The sequence below is a fragment of the Cervus elaphus genome, chromosome 18 (genome assembly GCF_910594005.1).
Source record: "Cervus elaphus chromosome 18, mCerEla1.1, whole genome shotgun sequence".
In the NCBI taxonomy this organism is placed as follows: domain Eukaryota; kingdom Metazoa; phylum Chordata; class Mammalia; order Artiodactyla; family Cervidae; genus Cervus; species Cervus elaphus.
Genome location: NC_057832.1, coordinates 82383932 through 82400742, shown reverse-complemented (window position 1 = coordinate 82400742; position 16811 = coordinate 82383932). Strand labels below are relative to the sequence as shown.

The 16811-nt window shown below is 41.8% G+C and overlaps 1 long non-coding RNA gene and 1 other non-coding gene across 2 annotated transcripts; both read left to right on the top strand.

Annotated features, from left to right (window-relative positions):
• Positions 1–3782: 3782 nt before the first annotated feature.
• Positions 3783–16543, top strand: LOC122674339. The gene is made up of 3 exons (XR_006334954.1): positions 3783–3892; positions 4025–4178; positions 15661–16543. It is a non-coding gene; the product is annotated as an uncharacterized LOC122674339 (long non-coding RNA).
• Positions 5550–5621, top strand: TRNAA-AGC. Its single transcript has one exon. It is a non-coding gene; the product is annotated as a tRNA-Ala (tRNA).
• Positions 16544–16811: the final 268 nt, after the last annotated feature.

The window sequence follows — 16811 nt, the reverse complement described above, 5'->3', positions numbered from 1 at the left end:
GGTGGGGATACCTGCCACAGAGGCTGGGGCCCACGGCTCTATGGGCGTCTCGGGTCTGTCACTCTGGGTCATGCGCCCGGTCCTTCTCCTGTCAAGGGGGTGGCAGTGTAGCTTATTTCACTTGGCTGTTTGAAAGCCCAACAAGACAACCGGTAGAATTTCCCTAGAAAATGTAATGATTTTGAGCAATCATTCAGCTGTGCATATTTGATGAATCGACATGTTTTGGGCATTTAGGTATCAGGCACTATATCAGTTATTTTTATAAATAATCACAAAAAGCAAGCCATTGGAATAATATATCACCATACAAAAAGACCTATTTGGAGCAAAACGTAGGACAGGATGGAAGATATCAAACCCTCATTTCCCTGAGAAAATAAGAGGCAGTCAGCCTGTGTTCAGGGAAGGGTGCCACGTGGATCATTAGTGATGAGGCCTATGTCCCAAAGTCTGGACCCTTTGACTTGGGGGCCAGTGCTCCCTTGACCAGACCCCCCAGCTTTCTGCTTCCCAGAAACCCCTGGGAGGCAGAGGCAGATACTGAAGGTCGCCTAGGAGCATATGAGAAATAAACATGGCAAGTTTCCCAGGTTCATGGGCTCCCCGCCAGGCCCTGGCAGCAGGCAAAAGTGCAAGGGTGTCCCTGGCTCTGAGAAGTTCATCAACAGGGGCAAGGAGAAGGAGCACTTAGCTCTATTTCCCTGCAATTCCTATGAGAAATAAACCAAATCATATATTCATATAGGATGACCAAGGAGGGCAACCTATCATCTAAGTGATGCAATGAGGCACCATCTTCTACAGCTTCAGTTTTTCTAGCCGCACCAGGATACAGGAGCCTGAGGCACAAACACCCACACAGGCCTCTCCTCTTGTCAAGAGCAAGGCAATAGAATGCAGCCAGGTGCAGCTCCTGGAGTTGTGCTCTCCTGATCCCGCTAATGAGTTTGGACCCGAGATTTCACCTCTCACTTTCCACCTAGGTGTCACTGGAGGCTCCCAAGCCTGTTTCCTCACTTGCAAAGGAAGGATGGCAATTGCAGTATCCTTGATGTCCTTGAGGGATAAATGAGATGACACAGAACATGCTTGGGTCCTAGCCGCACTCAATGTTGGGCCTGCCATCCTTATGACTCCATGATGCCTGTCTAGGAAAGATGCCAAGCTGGCTCAGAGACACCAGATTGCAAGGCAATCCTAAATCCAGGGACCAGTACAAGATGGAATTCAGGAGTCAAAGAGACCGAGGTTCAGACTAAGGAAGACGTGGAAACAGACAGACAGGATTTTGAATTCATGTGAGAAGGCAAGGAGCTCGAACACAATGGAACATGAATTTACTCTACACTGGGATGATGATCGAGCTTAATGTTTCTGAGGCAGAGAGAGGAAAAATGCTCCCAACCCTTGCCCTATGTTCAATGGTATTTAGTAACCAAATTAAATTCTATAAGAGAAAAAAAGTTCTTGAAATGCTTATAATCAGAAAGAAAATTCTGCTCCAACACTTGCAGCAAAATGTATGCTTCTATCTAGCAAATTTTCAGCCCCTTTGGGGCAGGAAAGAAGGGTGTAGCAGTTGAGTGGTCAGGGACCCCAAATGCTTTTGCTGATAAGACAGAAAAAGACCTCAGCCATTATAGGAGCAGGTGAACTTTTCACTTGCCTCCCTGGTGCTTAGTGCAGGGCCTCCATAGCTGCCAAATTCTTGCCCACTTGGATGACAAAGAGGAAGGCAAATCAGAGGGAAGGGCTAGATGTTCGGGCAAGATTTGAGCATAGTAATGAGATGAACACTCAAGTCCCCCTCGGAATCAGGAAAATCAGATTGAAATCCACTTTATAATATATATTCAGACAGGTAAGATATTAGGTCCCTGTGTAGAAGCAAACATGTGAAGGAAGGAAGCTGAGCTCTGATCACAGGTTGGACTGACCAGGGTCTCAGGCGTGGAGAAGTCAGTTGGCAGCACAGTCAGAAGCACACAGAACCTCCCTGAACTGTAGAGCTTGCAGAAGGGGCGGGGCATGTCTGTGTTTTTACTACTGTATATGCTCAAATGTTCACAATGCTTAAATGGTAATAAAATAATGTTTAATACGTAATTCTTACAGTGACTCTGGAAGAGAGCTGGTTCCGCCGTCATGAACTAACCTGGGAGGAGCTGGGTCTCAGCAAAGCTGTGTAGATTTCCATTTCCCACGGGAACCAGTCCCTTTCAAGGCAAGGAGCTCAGCATCCAGGATCCTCAAGAAGCACCCAGTAAAGTTGAAAAAAAAAATCAATAAACAATCTATAATAGGAATAGAAAAGAGTTTTATTTGACCCAAACCCAGGATGACAGGCCAGGAGACACCTTCCCAGGCAACTCTGAGGAACTGCTCTGGAGAAGCATAATTTTCAGCAGTTTTCTGTCTTGTCAGACCAAAAAACATCACATAAGTCAAGGGCACATCTCTTTGAGGTTTCAAAAACACAGATCATCATGTACACAGTGGGTCAGTATGGCCTTGGCACCTCAGAAGGAAGTCTCATCATCAAAGGAGGACCATTATTGGCACCACAGGAAGGGAGTCTTCAGTTTTTACTTCTAACATGAACATTCTTTCTAATCAATACCCCCCTCTTCTCTAATAATTAAAGCAGATGTACAATGTATGTTTGATAGGCCACAAACAGGCTGTTCTAGTTAGTATAAAATTCAAGGTAACCCAAGAGTAAGCCAAGATGACAGCCTCTTTCCTCAATATGTGAGCATTTCTTTTAACAATATGAAGTTAGCTTCAAGAGATTAGGTGAGAAATAGGACTTCTTTGGTGGCACAATGGATAAGAATTCACCTGCCAAGGCAGGAGCCATGGGTTTATTCCCTGGACTTGGAAGATTCCACATGCCACAGGGCAGCTAAGCCTGCGTGCTGTGATTACCGAGTCCACGTGCTGCAACTACTGAAGCCTGTGCGCTCAGAGCCTGCGCTCCATAACAAAAGAAGGCATCACAATTAGAAGCCTGTGCACCTCAACAAGGGGGAGCCCCCGCTCACCACAATTAGAGAAAGCCTGCATGCAGCAAAGAAGACCCAACACAACCAAAACAAATAAATAACTTAAAAAAGAGAGAGAGAGACTAGATGAGAAATGGTTAGCAACTGTGGGCAGAAAATGTGTCAGTCACACTAAAGGGACTGGACTTTGAGAGACCGGAGCCCAAGCTTGGTCTAAGCAGAGGTTTGGAGGAGCCTGCCGGCTTCCTTGTCCTCTGTGCTTGCGGCCACAACTTGTCCTGGGTAAGCGCCCAGTGTCCTTTACCAAAAAATATGTAAAGGGGCCCATCTTCCATGAAAGCAATTCACAAAAGAAATAGGAGTTTCAAAATATACTCAGAGGCCAAGTAAGGTTGTCCCTGTTGTGCCCCTAAAGGGTTATTTAAAGTTTCCCGTGCTCAGTCTGTGTGCATCCAGAAAGCTGTAACTTCTTGGCTGAGCTCAGGCTGAACTGATAGGAACTCCTGGCTGAAAGATTAACAAGATATTTACACTCATTTTCACAGGGGAACCTCAACAAGGGTGGTTAGCAAATGATTTGTTTGGCTTTCTGGACTGAACCCCAGGAGAGTACATAAAAATGCTAATTAGATGTTAAGAGAACACAAAGAATCCTTGAGAAATCATTGAGGTGGTCACCCTACTTTGGCAAAGCCTCAGAAGCAGTAGATAAGTCTGCCTTATAAAAGAGAACCAGAGAAATGAGTTGGCAAGACCCCTTGGTGCCCTGTTACCCTAAGCTGTTAAAGGAAACCTTTCCTTACGATGCACTAAGCCCCACCTCGAGCCTCTGTTGCTGTCTTCTGTTCTAGGGGCAGCAACGCTCAAATGACTGGTTTCCTCTTGTATGTAGGAAACTTCCACATGTTCCATTTCATCAATACCTGGCTTTTTTAAGGTTAACCCAGCCCGGATTTTCAAGGACACATTTCTTTTTATAAAACCCTTGTAACAGTTTCCGTCTGTCTCTTTTGCAGATTGAGAAACACAGCAGGATGAATAATAGAAGATCCTGGATAAAGCTGTGCTAGGAAACAAGGAACGGCAAAGACCCAGCGATAAGAGCAACCCACCAACTGCCAGGCCACGGAAGGCGAGAATGCGACGCTGCCCTCTGGAGCCCCCAAAGAGGTGAGCTCACCACTGCAGCGTGACTACAGAAAGAAAGCTGGGGCTGTCAGCACAGGGACTGTGGGCGCTCCCCGAGGGAGAGGCCGAAGGACCTCTCAGGTGTCCAGCTGATCCCGTTGCTGGAGCAGTACCAGCCTGGAGTCCTGGCAATCATGCATTCGTGGAAATCTGCTCAACCTCGCTTTTGCTGCCTGGTTGCCCTGCTCCTGTCCCTGCTGCTCCTACTCCTGATACACAGCACCCTCTTTCTTGGTCCTCTAGTTGGCCTCACTTTTCATTCCTTCTCAGCATAATGCTTGACTCATGCCTAACTCTCAACCTCATTTCTACCTTTGGGCTCATGAGTATTACCTATTCTATCAGGAGACTCATAGCAATAGCTATGGGTTCGGGCTGTTAAGAATAGAGCTATAAGCATTTATATATAGGGTTTTTGTGTGAACCTGAGTGTCTACTGCTCTGGGATAAATGCCCAAATCTGTAGCTGCTGGGTCATTCAGTATTTGCATGTTTTGTTTTATAAGAAAGTGCCTAGCTATTTTCCAGGGTGGCTATGTCTTTACGCATTACTATCAGCAATAGAGGAGTGATCTAGTCTCCTCACCAGTATTTGATATATCACTATTTTTTTTTAAATTTCAACCATTATAATAGGTGTGTACTGATATCCTATTGTGGTTTTAATTTTCATGTTCTTGACAGCTGATGATGCCGAATACTTTTCATTTGCCATTTGCGTATTCTCTTCAGTGTAGTGTTTCTTCATGTCTTTTGCTCATTTTCTAATTTAAATTGTTTGACTTTTATTATTAAGTTTAGAAAGCTCTTTACATATTTTAGAAACTAATCCTTCATTGAATATGTGATTTGCAAATGTTTTCTTCCCTCTTTAGTTTACCTCTTCATCTTGTTCATTAGAGTTTCCATGGAGCAAAAGTTTTAAATTTTGATTAGGTCATATATGTCATTTTTCACTGCTATGGATCATGATTTTAGGGTCTAAGAATTCTGCATAGACCTGAATCCTGAAGACCTTTTCTCTACTTTTATAGAAATATTATAACTTAATATTTGCTGTTAACCCCATGATCCATTTTCAGTTTTTGTTTTGTTTGTATAAGGTGCAAAATTTACACTGAAGTTCATTCTTTTTGCCTACAGATGTTCAAATATATCAAAATAGTTACTGGAAACATCTATCCTTCTTTCATTGAACCAGCTTTTGCATCTTTGTCAGAAATCAGTTAATTATATTTTTGTTGATCTATTTTGGAATCCTGCATTCTGACCCAGTGATCTATATGTCCCTCCCTCCAGCAATACCAAACTGTCTTGACTGCTATAGCTATATAGTGAGACTAAGCACTGGTTGGGGGTATAGCTCAGTAGTAGAGCACATGCTTAGCATGCATGAGGCCCTGGGTTCAATCCCCAATACCTCCACCTTCATATGTTGGACTTTCCTCATAGCTCAGCTAGTATAGAATCCACCTGCAATGCAGAAGACCCCAGTTCAATTTCTGGGTTGAGAAGATCTGCTGGAAAAGGGATAGGCTATCCACTCCAGCGTTCTTGGGCTTCTCTGGTGGCTCAGCTGGTAAAGAATCCACCTGAAATGCAGGAGACCTGGGCTCAATCCCTGAGTTGGGACAATCCCCTGGAGAAGGGAACATCTACCCACTCCAGTATTCCAGCCTGGGTTGAAGAGTTAGGACATGACTGAGTGACTTTCACTTTCAAGCATTGGATAAAGTGAGTCCAACCTCTTTATTACGATTTGTCAAGAATGGTTTGTTCTAAGACCTGTGTCTTTCAATATAAATTTTAAAATAATATTGTCTATATCTACAAAAATCTTGCTGGAATATTGATAGGAATTGCATTCTACCTAAAGATCAGTTGGGGGAAGTTGATGACATATTTACTAGGTTGGACCTTTTGGTTCATGAACATGGTATGTCTTTCCATTTAGTTAGGTCTTCCTTGATTTCTTTCATGAGCAAATTGAAGAATAAAAACCATATAATCATCTCAATAGATACAGAAAAAGCTTTGACAAAATTCAACACCCATTTATGATGAAAATGCTCCAAAAAGTGCACATAGAGGGAACCTACCTCAACATAAAAAGGCCATATGTAAGACCCATAGCAAATATCATTCTCAATGGTGAAAAACTGAAAATTTTTCCTCTAAGATAAGGAATAAGACAAAGATGTTCATTCTTGCCACTCTTATTCAAGATAGGCTTGGAAGTCTTAGCCATGACAGTCAGAGAAGAAAAAGAAATAAAAGTAATCCAAATTGGGAAAGGAGTAAAACTATTACAGATGACATGATACTATACACAGAAAATTCTAAAAAAAAGCTACTACCAGAAAACTACTAGAGTTCATCAGTGAACTTGGAAAATTAGTAGGATACAAAATTAATACATGAAAATCTCTTGCATTCCTATACACTAACAATGAAAGATCAGAAGGAGAAATTAAGGAAACAATCTCATTTACCATCACATCAAAAAGAATAAAATACCTAGGAATAAACCTACCAAGGAAGCAAAAGAACTGTACTCAGAAAACTGTAAGATCCTAATGAAGGAAATGGACACAATCATATGGAAAGAGATATCGTATTCTTGGATTGGAAGATCAATATTGTGAAAATAACTATACTTACCCAAAGCAATGTACAGATTCAATGTGATCCCCTTCAAATTACCAACGGCATTTTTCACTGAATTAGGACAAAAAATTTGTTACAATTTTGTATAGAAAAACAAAAGACCCTGAATAGCCAAAACAATCATGAGAAAGAAAACAATCTTGAGAAAGAACTGGAGGAATCAGGCACCCTAACTTCAAACTATACTACCAAAGCTCCAGTAATCAAAACAGCATAGTCCTGGCACAAAAACAGAAATATAGATCAATGGAACAGAATAGGAAGCCCAGAGATAAACCATGCACTTAACGTCACTTAATCTATGACAAGGGTGGCAAGAATACACAGTGGAGAAAAGAGTCTCTTCAATAATGGTGCTGAGAAAGCTAGACAGCCACATGTATAGGAATGAAATTAGAACACTCCCTAACACCAACACAAAAATAAACTCAGATAGGATCAAAGATCTAAATGTAAGCCTGGACACGATAAAATTCTTAGAGGAAAGTGTAAGCAGACACTCTTTTACATAAACATCTTTTTTGACCCACCTCCTAGAGTAATGAAAATTAAAACAAAAATAAACAAATGGGATCTAATTAAACCTAAAAGCTTTTGCACAGCAAAGGAAACCGTAAGCAAAAAAAAAAAAAAAAAGACAACCCTCAGAATGGGAGAAAATATTTGCAAATGAAGCAACCAACAAGGGATTAACCTCCCAAATATACAAACACTCATATAGCTCAATATCAAAAAAAACCTAATAACCCAATCAAAAATGGTAGAAGATCTAAACAGACATTTCTCCACAGAAGATATACAGACGGCCAAAAAGCACAGGAAAAGATGCTCAACATCACTAACCTGCTTGCCTCAACTAGAGAAAACCCACATACAGCAATGATGATCCAGCACAGCTAAAAATAAATAACTAAAATTTAAATTAAAAGAATTCACGGATTACAATTACTTTCTTTTAGTGTTTCAAAAGTGTTGTGCTACTTTATTCTGGCTCCATGATTTCAACTCAGAAATCCACTGTTATTCAGATTGGTGTCCTCCTACGGGTAAGGCATAATTTTTCTGGCTGCCTGTAAGATGTTTCCTTTGACTTCAGTTTATAGAATTTCATGGTGATATTTTTTGGCATGGACATGTTTGGGCTCCTCCCATTTGCTTTTTTCTCAGCCACTTGAGTCTGCACACTTGTGCATTTTAACAAATTTTAGTTTTCCATCATTTTCAAAATAAGCTTTCAGCTCCATTCTCTTCCTCTTCTTTTTCTGGGACTCTACAAACATTACATCTCTGGTTATTATGCAAAGGTCTCTGAAACTGTTCTTTCTCCATCTTTCTTGTGTTTTTTCAGTTTGGTAAATTCTATTTATTCATCTATCTTCATGCTCATTGGTTTTAGTCTCTGTCATCTCCACTCTACTGTTGAACGCATTTTACAAGTTTATTTTTGTTTCAACGTAGTATTTTTGTTTCCATAATTTTTATTTGGTTCTTTTTTTTATTAATTTCTATTTCTTTGCTGATATTTTATACCTTTTTTTTAAGAGGATATTTAATTGATCTTTGAAACATTTTCATGTTGTCTCCTTTAAAATTCTCAGGTAATTTCAACATCTGATTCATCTTGGTCTTGGCATTAGACAATTAGGTTTTTTTCTCATTCACTTATAATTTTTTGGCTCTCAGCATAATAGGAGAGTTTCAGTTGTATTCTGGACATTGGTCTATGATATTAGGAGACCCTGGGTCCTATATCAGTCTCTATTTCAGCAGCCAGTCACCTTGTTTACATTTGATGTGGTGGCCTTGGTTTGCTGTAGACTGTGGTCCTACTGACAGTTCAAAGTCTTTCCATGTTATTTTGGTCTGCATAATTTATCTGATGTTTCCACGTTTTTGCTGGTTTCCAACGTTGCTGCCTGAGGGGTGGAGGGGTTTCCAGGCAGGGTCACTGGGAAACTCGGTGGTGAAAAGGAGGCGTCCTGGCTAGATGCTTGTCAGGTAACCCTAACAGCATTCCCCCTGCTATCCTATATCTTAAGGGAGGGTGATTTATACTGTGAGACGAGGAGACTTTCCGAGCCAGGACACATAGGCAGGGTTAAGCATTTTCCCCTGGATCAGAGGTGGCTAACAGACAGGTTGAAATGCAAACATACATTTGCCCCAAGTGGAGAGCTACATTCGTTCTCCTTAGAACACTGCAGTAGATAAGAAAAAAACCAATGGAACAGTCATTATCAATAACAATAATCTGAAATACAATAGATGGTTGATGCAAGGAGAAAGTGACAGTGTGGAACTTCACCTGAGTCCGTGCTCCTGGGAAGCAAAAGGTCCCGAAACGCCCCCACATTTGTATCCTGGGAAGTGGCGTGCTGTGAAGGCTTGATACGACTTGGATCAAGTTCACAATGCCTCCTCTTCCCCTAGGACCAGACCAGAGAGCCCAAACTCCAGTTGACCAATCTGGACAAATGCCCACCAACTTGACCAGTCTTCAGTGAGGCTTCTCTCCTCCCGCAGGTCCTGAACTTGGCCTGCCATTGAGCACTTGAACAAGGAACTCCACCTCCTTCATGACACAATTTTGTCAGATCCATCAAAGGCTTCTATTGCTCACTGCCCCGGCATGACTGAGTTTTAGCCCCCTCACAGTGAAGGCACCTGAGCCAAAGGGGTTGGAATAGTGCCTCTTGCTGACACAGATGATCAATGGTCCACGAGAAATAATGGTTATAAGATGTCAGGGGGAGGGGAAACTCTGGTTCCAGTCAGTGCTGACCTGCTTCTCCCCAGTAGTCAGATTCTATCTTTGGCGTCAGCCCCTCCAAGTCCCCCTGCACCCTCTTCAGGTGCAGAGTGCAGCTGTGAGTGCCTCTGGGTCATCACCCACCAAACCTGCCTGCACGGAAGTTACCCACGATACACTTCATAATTGCACTTTGTGAAGTTGCCTGCTTGTTTTCTCTATCTCAAATTTCCTTCTCAGTTTAGTGAGTGCTTTAGGTTCCCTTCCTACTCAGAAAATAGCCCCTCCAAGAATCAGTCTCTGAAAAATGTATTCCCTATTAACTTTGGTTCTTTCTAGTCTCTCTTGCCTCTCTAGATGAGATGTCTAGAAGCATCCCACAACATGTTGTTTCTAGTCTTTTTTGCCTTTCTAGATGAGAGGGTCTCTTTCCCGCTGACCTTTCAGACAACTTCACTAAACCTCTTGGCAGGATTCAGCACAGTTGTCCAATGTCACTTTCTCTGAGCACAACATTCTCTTGAATTTTGACGGCACAGCGTCCACTGGTCTTCAGTGCATATCCCTGGCTACTCCTCTGCTGGCTCTGAGTTGAGGTCCTCCTTCCTTTTTAGTTGTCAGTGATAAAGATCATAAATAATGTTCATAAAGATCACAGTTATGCTCCAAGAAATAAATGAGCTCTTGGAGCTTTTACGTCTCTTCTTTTCTTCCTTCTCCTCAGCCTCCTCTCCCTCTTCCTCTTCTTCTCCCCACCTCCCTCTTTCCCATTAACTGTACTCTTTCTCATGACTTTAAATTCCATCACTATGCAAAAACTCCCAAACTTATATCTCCAACCAAAACTTTATTTCCTGCTCCAGTGTGTCTATTTGTTACAGACTAAATTATGCCCTATCCCTAAAATTCATATGTTGAAGACCTTATCCCTAGTAAGTTAAAATTTGAATATAGGGTCTTTATAGTGGGGATTAAGTTAAAATGAGGTGGTTTGAGTGGGCCTGATCCAATCTGACTGGTGACCTTATTAAGAAGAAAAGATTGGTACCCAGAGGGGTGCCAGGGATGCAGAAGAAACACCATGCCAGGACACAGCAAGAGGCTGCTATCTGCAAGCCAAAGTCTTGGAAGAAGCCAAACATGCTGACACCTTGATCTCAGACTTCCAGCCTCCATAACTGTGAAAAAATGAATTGATATTATTTAAAGCCTTCAGTCTGCAGTATTGGTTATGACAACCCTAGCAAACAAACATGATATCCAACTGTCTGTTATCCACCTTGGAGATGTCATAGGCATCTCAGCATACACTTGTCCAAATTTGACCTTCCTCAAATCTTCTCCTCCCCATTACAGGTACCCACCATCCAACTATGTGATCAACATTAAAAACTAGGAGTGATTCTGTTCAATATCATCAAATCCTTCCAATTATTCCAAGGAAATACTTATTTTCATTGCTAACTTTATGCTTTAGATGATTGTAATTTCTTGATTGGCCTGATAAAGTATACCCATGATTATCTCCCTGCATCCATTCTCCACTCAATAGCCAGAGAATTCTTGCTAAATATTTTGTGTAGCTTTTCACTAGTCCTTGGAGGGAAGGTTGATCCAGATTCCCTATTCTGACATCATATTCAGATCGAGTCCAAACATCATGACTTCTTATCTCTCCTCCTTCTTGGAATTGGCCATTGTCTACATCGTCTCCTTTTTTCTTTTCAATGATAGACCTTTCTTATGAAATCAGTTTCCATTTTACACCCAAATCCTGGCCTGATGATGTTCCTCATTCATCCACCTGGATGATATGTGAACTTTAATATTTCCAGAAGCAACAGGTGACTCTCACCATTGAGACATTCTTGTCTAGGAATTTGAGTCCTAGGTGTCTTTGAATCCAACACGTGCATCTTACTAGGTAGCTCACTACATACACGTGTCTCACAAGTAAAGATAGAATATTTGGTTTTTCTGCACCAGTCATCCTTTTCCTCCTCTATCTCCTCTATCTCTCCAGCTTACTCTCCCTTTCTAGAACATTCCTACATGAAAGCAATGTGTTTATTCATGCTAAATTTTTTACTGCACTAGGAGGTAAGAGAGGGTTGGAAATGTGTCAGTGATTTGTCCAGGTGTTCTTGGGGTATAGCACTGATCATAGGACTTTGGGTCAAGTGTCACAATAGACGCTTAATAACTCTTTGCTAATCTGAAAATGATGCTTTAGCAAATTTGAGGGTTTTCTGAAACATTAAGAAAAATTTCAGGGATAATTCCAAAGAGCAATGCTAAATCCCAGGAGAAGTCTTCTGGACACTCACTCTGCCGTACACAGCATTTGTTACCTGACAGGAGCTGAGCCCCAAGTGTGGAGAACACCCCTGTCTGTGTCTTGGGCAGCAAGGAGGGGCCCAGGGCTGGGATATCTAATACATGGAGTGCTTGTGGTGTGAAGGTGCCTCCCACCTCGTGGAAACTGCACAGGGCTCTGCACAGATAAGGAACCCAAGAGAAAGAGAGGTTAGCAGGCATACAACCCACATCCAGTAAGGGCTTGGCCCAGGATTCAGCCCTGTCACTAGGGTCCAACAACTACGTTGGGAACCACTATTCTAGCAGGGCCTCAGCTCCCAAGAGAGGAGCTGCTGCACACCCCCACCCCCAGTCCACGGGAACCCACTCTCCTGGTACTTCTGAGAAAAACAGAGGTCCCAAAACACTTAGCCTACATTCAACTCTTCAGTTCGGCTCAGTTCAGTCGCTCAGTTGTATCTGACTCTGCGACCCCATGAACTGCAGCATGCCGGGCTTCCCTGTCCATCACCAACTCCTGGAGCTTGCTCAAACTCATGTCCATTGGGTCAGTGATGCCATCTAACCATCTCATCCTCTGTTATCCCTTTCTCCTCCTGCCTTCAATCTTTCCCAGCATCAGGGTGGAAAAGAGTCAGTTCATTTTCAGGGTGGAAATGAGTTTTCAAATGAGTCAGTTCTTCACATCAGGTGGCCAAAGTATTGGAGTTTCAGCTTCAGCATCAGTCCTTCCAATGAATATTCAGGACTGATTTCCTTTGGGATGGACTGGTTGGATCTCCTTACAGTCCAAGAGTCTCTCAAGAATCTTCTCCAACACCACAGTTGAAAAGCATCAATTCTTTGGCGCTCAGCTTTCTTTATAGTCCAACTCTCACATCCATACATGACTACTGGAAAAACCATAGCTTTGACTAGATGGACCTGTGTTGGCAAAGTAAAGTCTCTGCTTCTTAATATGCTGTCTAGGTTGCAAGTAACAGAAGTAACTCTTCTGTTACTTACATTTCAAAACAGGCTAAGAAGTGGGGTGATTTCGTTATCACTAGCTGCCAAACAAGGGCAGACCAGATGCTGTTTCCCATTTTGTGCTCCTCACTGCACACAATTTTGTCCAGAGGAGATCACTACAGTAGGATCAATAAATAGCAGGCAGATAATCAAATGAAATATTCATAAAATATTAGGATGCTCACCTAGAAGCAAAATATCTTGACTTTCATTAACTTTCAATATAGAATAAATTAACCTAGAAAAAACTAATATGAGAAAAAGCTGCACTTTTAGACTCTTTAAAAATATACTTACATTTTTATTTTCTAGGTTGTCTGGGAAATAAGAAAACTCAGTTAGACATCATTCTTTTTTGTAGACATAACTGAAATTAGTGAAAGCCCGTGTCATGAGCCAGATAGGAGGAAAGAACTCCTGGGCACAGGCACCTCATAGCACCCAGGCCATGTAATTCTGTCTAAATGGATTGCCAACCAGCTCTCATATCAGCAATAGAGTCTTTGTTCACACAGCAATAAACTGAAGTGTACAATTGAGTTTACACTCCACACATAAACTGTATCCAGGACACAACAAAATAACAAGAAGTGAACCATAAAGTTTCCAAAATGTTTTAAGAATTACAGGAACTTCCTAAGAAAGAAACAAAAATACTATGCTTTGTAAAACATCAGTAGAAGTTGCACTTGAGTTGTTTTGTTTGGTGAGTAAATGTGGTCATTTTTCACCTCCTGAAGATGTTGACTCAAACCCCAAGTGTGACTGAGCTGCAAATTTTTCATGAAACCATGCTGTGTAATGTAGCCAACCCTCCAACAATCTGAAGATAAGGACCATGGAAAGAGGAAGCATACTCAGCGCCTCTGTGCAGGGTTGCTGCATGGAGCCACCCAAAAAGGACCTCTCATGAGTGAGGCAGAACCTAGAACCTATTATACAGAATGAAGTAAGTCAGAAAGAGAAAAACAAATACCATGTATTAACGCATATATATGGAATCTAGAAAGATAGTGCTAATGAAGGGCAGCATTATTTGCAGGGCAGCAATGAAGACACAGACATAGAGAACAGACTTGTGGGCACAGAGAGGGAAGGAGAGGGTAGAACGGAAACGTTACCATATGTAAAATAGATAGCCAGTGGGAATTCCCTGTATGCTGCAGGGAGTTCAAATCCTGTTCTGTGTGATAACCTAGAGGGGTGGGATGGGGTGAGAGGTGGGAGGAAGGTTCAAGAGGGAGGGTTCATGTTGATATGTGGCAAAATTGATTCATGTTGATATATGGCAGAAACCAATGCAATATTGTATCCTCCAACTAAAAATACACTTACGTAAAAATTTAAAAATTTTTAAAAAGGAACATGCCAGTCATGCTCTGGTGTTCACACTGATATAAAGGAGGAATAGGATAAGAGCTTGAGGAGCAGCCCCTGTTCCCACCCCCAGCATCCTGTCCTGCTCCTCCTACTTCTTCAGGTAAGCTTTGGCACCCCAGAGGCTCCTCCCAAAGGCTACTACAGGTTTCGTTTCTCATGGTTTTAGCAAGTGCTACATGAAACAGGCTGTTTCATCCATCACCTGGGATCTGGTGAAAGCCTGCTGAGTGGCAGACACTGTGCTCTTGTGAATAAGCTAATGCTCAAGGACTTCATAGGGCCCTCCCATGGCCATATGCCAAGTATAGCTGATCAGAAACTAGATCCCAGATCACGTGGTTTCAAGTCCTCTGCCCTTTCTGCTCCTGGGTATTTATCCAAAAGAATTGAAAGCAGGATCTTGAAGAGAAATCTGCACTCCTATGTTCACTACAGCACTATTCACGCTAGCCAAGATGTAAAAACAAATACCCACTGACAGACAAAAGGATAAAGTGTGAAATAGACATGATATAGATAGATATAGATACACACACTGGAATATCATTCAGCCTTCAACAAGAGGGAACATATCATTTGCAACAACATGGATGAGTCTGGAGGACATAGCACCAAGTGAAATAAAGACAAATATTACTTGATTCCACTTACATGAGGAATCTAAAATTGTCATACCCACAGAAGCAGAGAGTAGATTGGTGGTTGTCAGGGGCTGGGCGGAGGGGAAAATGGGGCGATGTTCAGTGAGTATAAAGTCACCATTATAAGAGATGAATACATTCTAGAGACCTGCTGTAACCACAGGGCCTGTAGTTAGCCATTTAGTACTGAACACTTAAAAACTGGTGAAGAGGGTAGATCTCATGCTAAGTGTTCTTAACAATAAAAATAAATGCAAGGGGATACAAGAAATTTCATGGAGGTGATGGATGTGTTTCTCACTTCATGGTGATAGTACCCGGGGTGCAGGCAATGTCCAAACAAACACATCAAAAAGTATACAGTAAATATGTGCAACAGTTGGTAGATTACATATATGTCAATGAGGTTGAACAAAGAAATGTCAAAAATATCTATTTTAAGTGAGGAGATATGTGTTAGAATTCATTCTCATGGTATATGGACAGATTGCAGAGGATACTGAGAGAGATTCTAGTTTTCCTAAGAAAATTTCTGGTTTCAATACACGGAGGTCCCTGATGTGTGGAACTGGGTAGCATGAGAAACAGGGGAGACGAAGACCCCCTCGTAAGGATCTCCCCTCTAGGGCCTCTGACAGTTGACATGGATACACATGGTAGCCCACCAAAATTTGATAAGTTCTTTTTGCCTTTCCAGGCAACCCAATCTGTGGTTGACAGCAATGGGCAATGAGAAGACATCGCTTTACGTGGTTGAGTCTGAATCAACCCCAGTAGGAAGGGCTGTTGGCTATTTGACCACAGTGGTTTTTCTATGGTGAACAAAAACTAGAATAATGTGGAAAATGCCAATGAGAAGAAATCCAGAAAAAGCTACAGACGGAACTTTTGACTTCGGAGAAGAATGTTGGGAATTGCCAGCAACATATCTGGGAAATGGGCCACCTGGTTTTGACGCCTCAGACACAACAAATGCTTGGGAGGACTTAGACTGGCCGACCTAAACCAGAACCAGACCGTTCACACGGGAACCAGCCTGGCTGCCGCTCCTGTGAGCTGCACTGGCTTGCGGCAGCGGCAGGGAAACATTCTGCAGAGCTGAGTGAGGGCTCAGAGGAAACTTCACGATGGTCAGGAATGTACTGTTCTTTGAGCTATTTCCTTTAACAACTTGGAAGAAATAATAATTAATATAAACAGTAGTCACCAGATTTGGACTTACTGCAGGAGAAATAAGAGAACACGATTTGCAAAGATTCAGGTTCAAGGCAGAGTTCTTTCTCTACTGTCCTGGGGGGATGGAGCGAAGTCAGCAAAACTCTCTGAGCCTCAGTTTCCCCTTCTGCCACATTAGCAGATACCTGCCTTGTAGGGCAGTAATAGACTCAGGTGCCCCACAAGCATAGAAATCACACCATGGGCTTCCTTACTATTCTTATTAGTTCTATAATCTGCAAACTAGGTGGTCCTCAATAAATGAGAAGAAAGTCACAAAGAGTTTAATTCATTAAATTTATCATATTTTCAAGAAACATTAAAATCCTTCCAGAATATACAAAAAAGATGAAAAAAACACCATGTTTGTTTTACCAAACATGCCTAACTGCAACATGAAAGTGTAATTAATATAGATCAGTAAAGAAAACCTGCAGAACTCATCTCACAAAACAGTATTTTAGATCCTTAATTATTAGCTAATAAACATATTTCAAAGTTCAAAAATATGAATAAGATGGCATAACACAAAGAAAAGTACTTATTTCAAAGCATTGCTCTTAACTTGGAATCATTAGATGATTTTCAGTGGTAGCAAGGATATGAGTAAGAGAGAGATTAAACGAGAAAAGG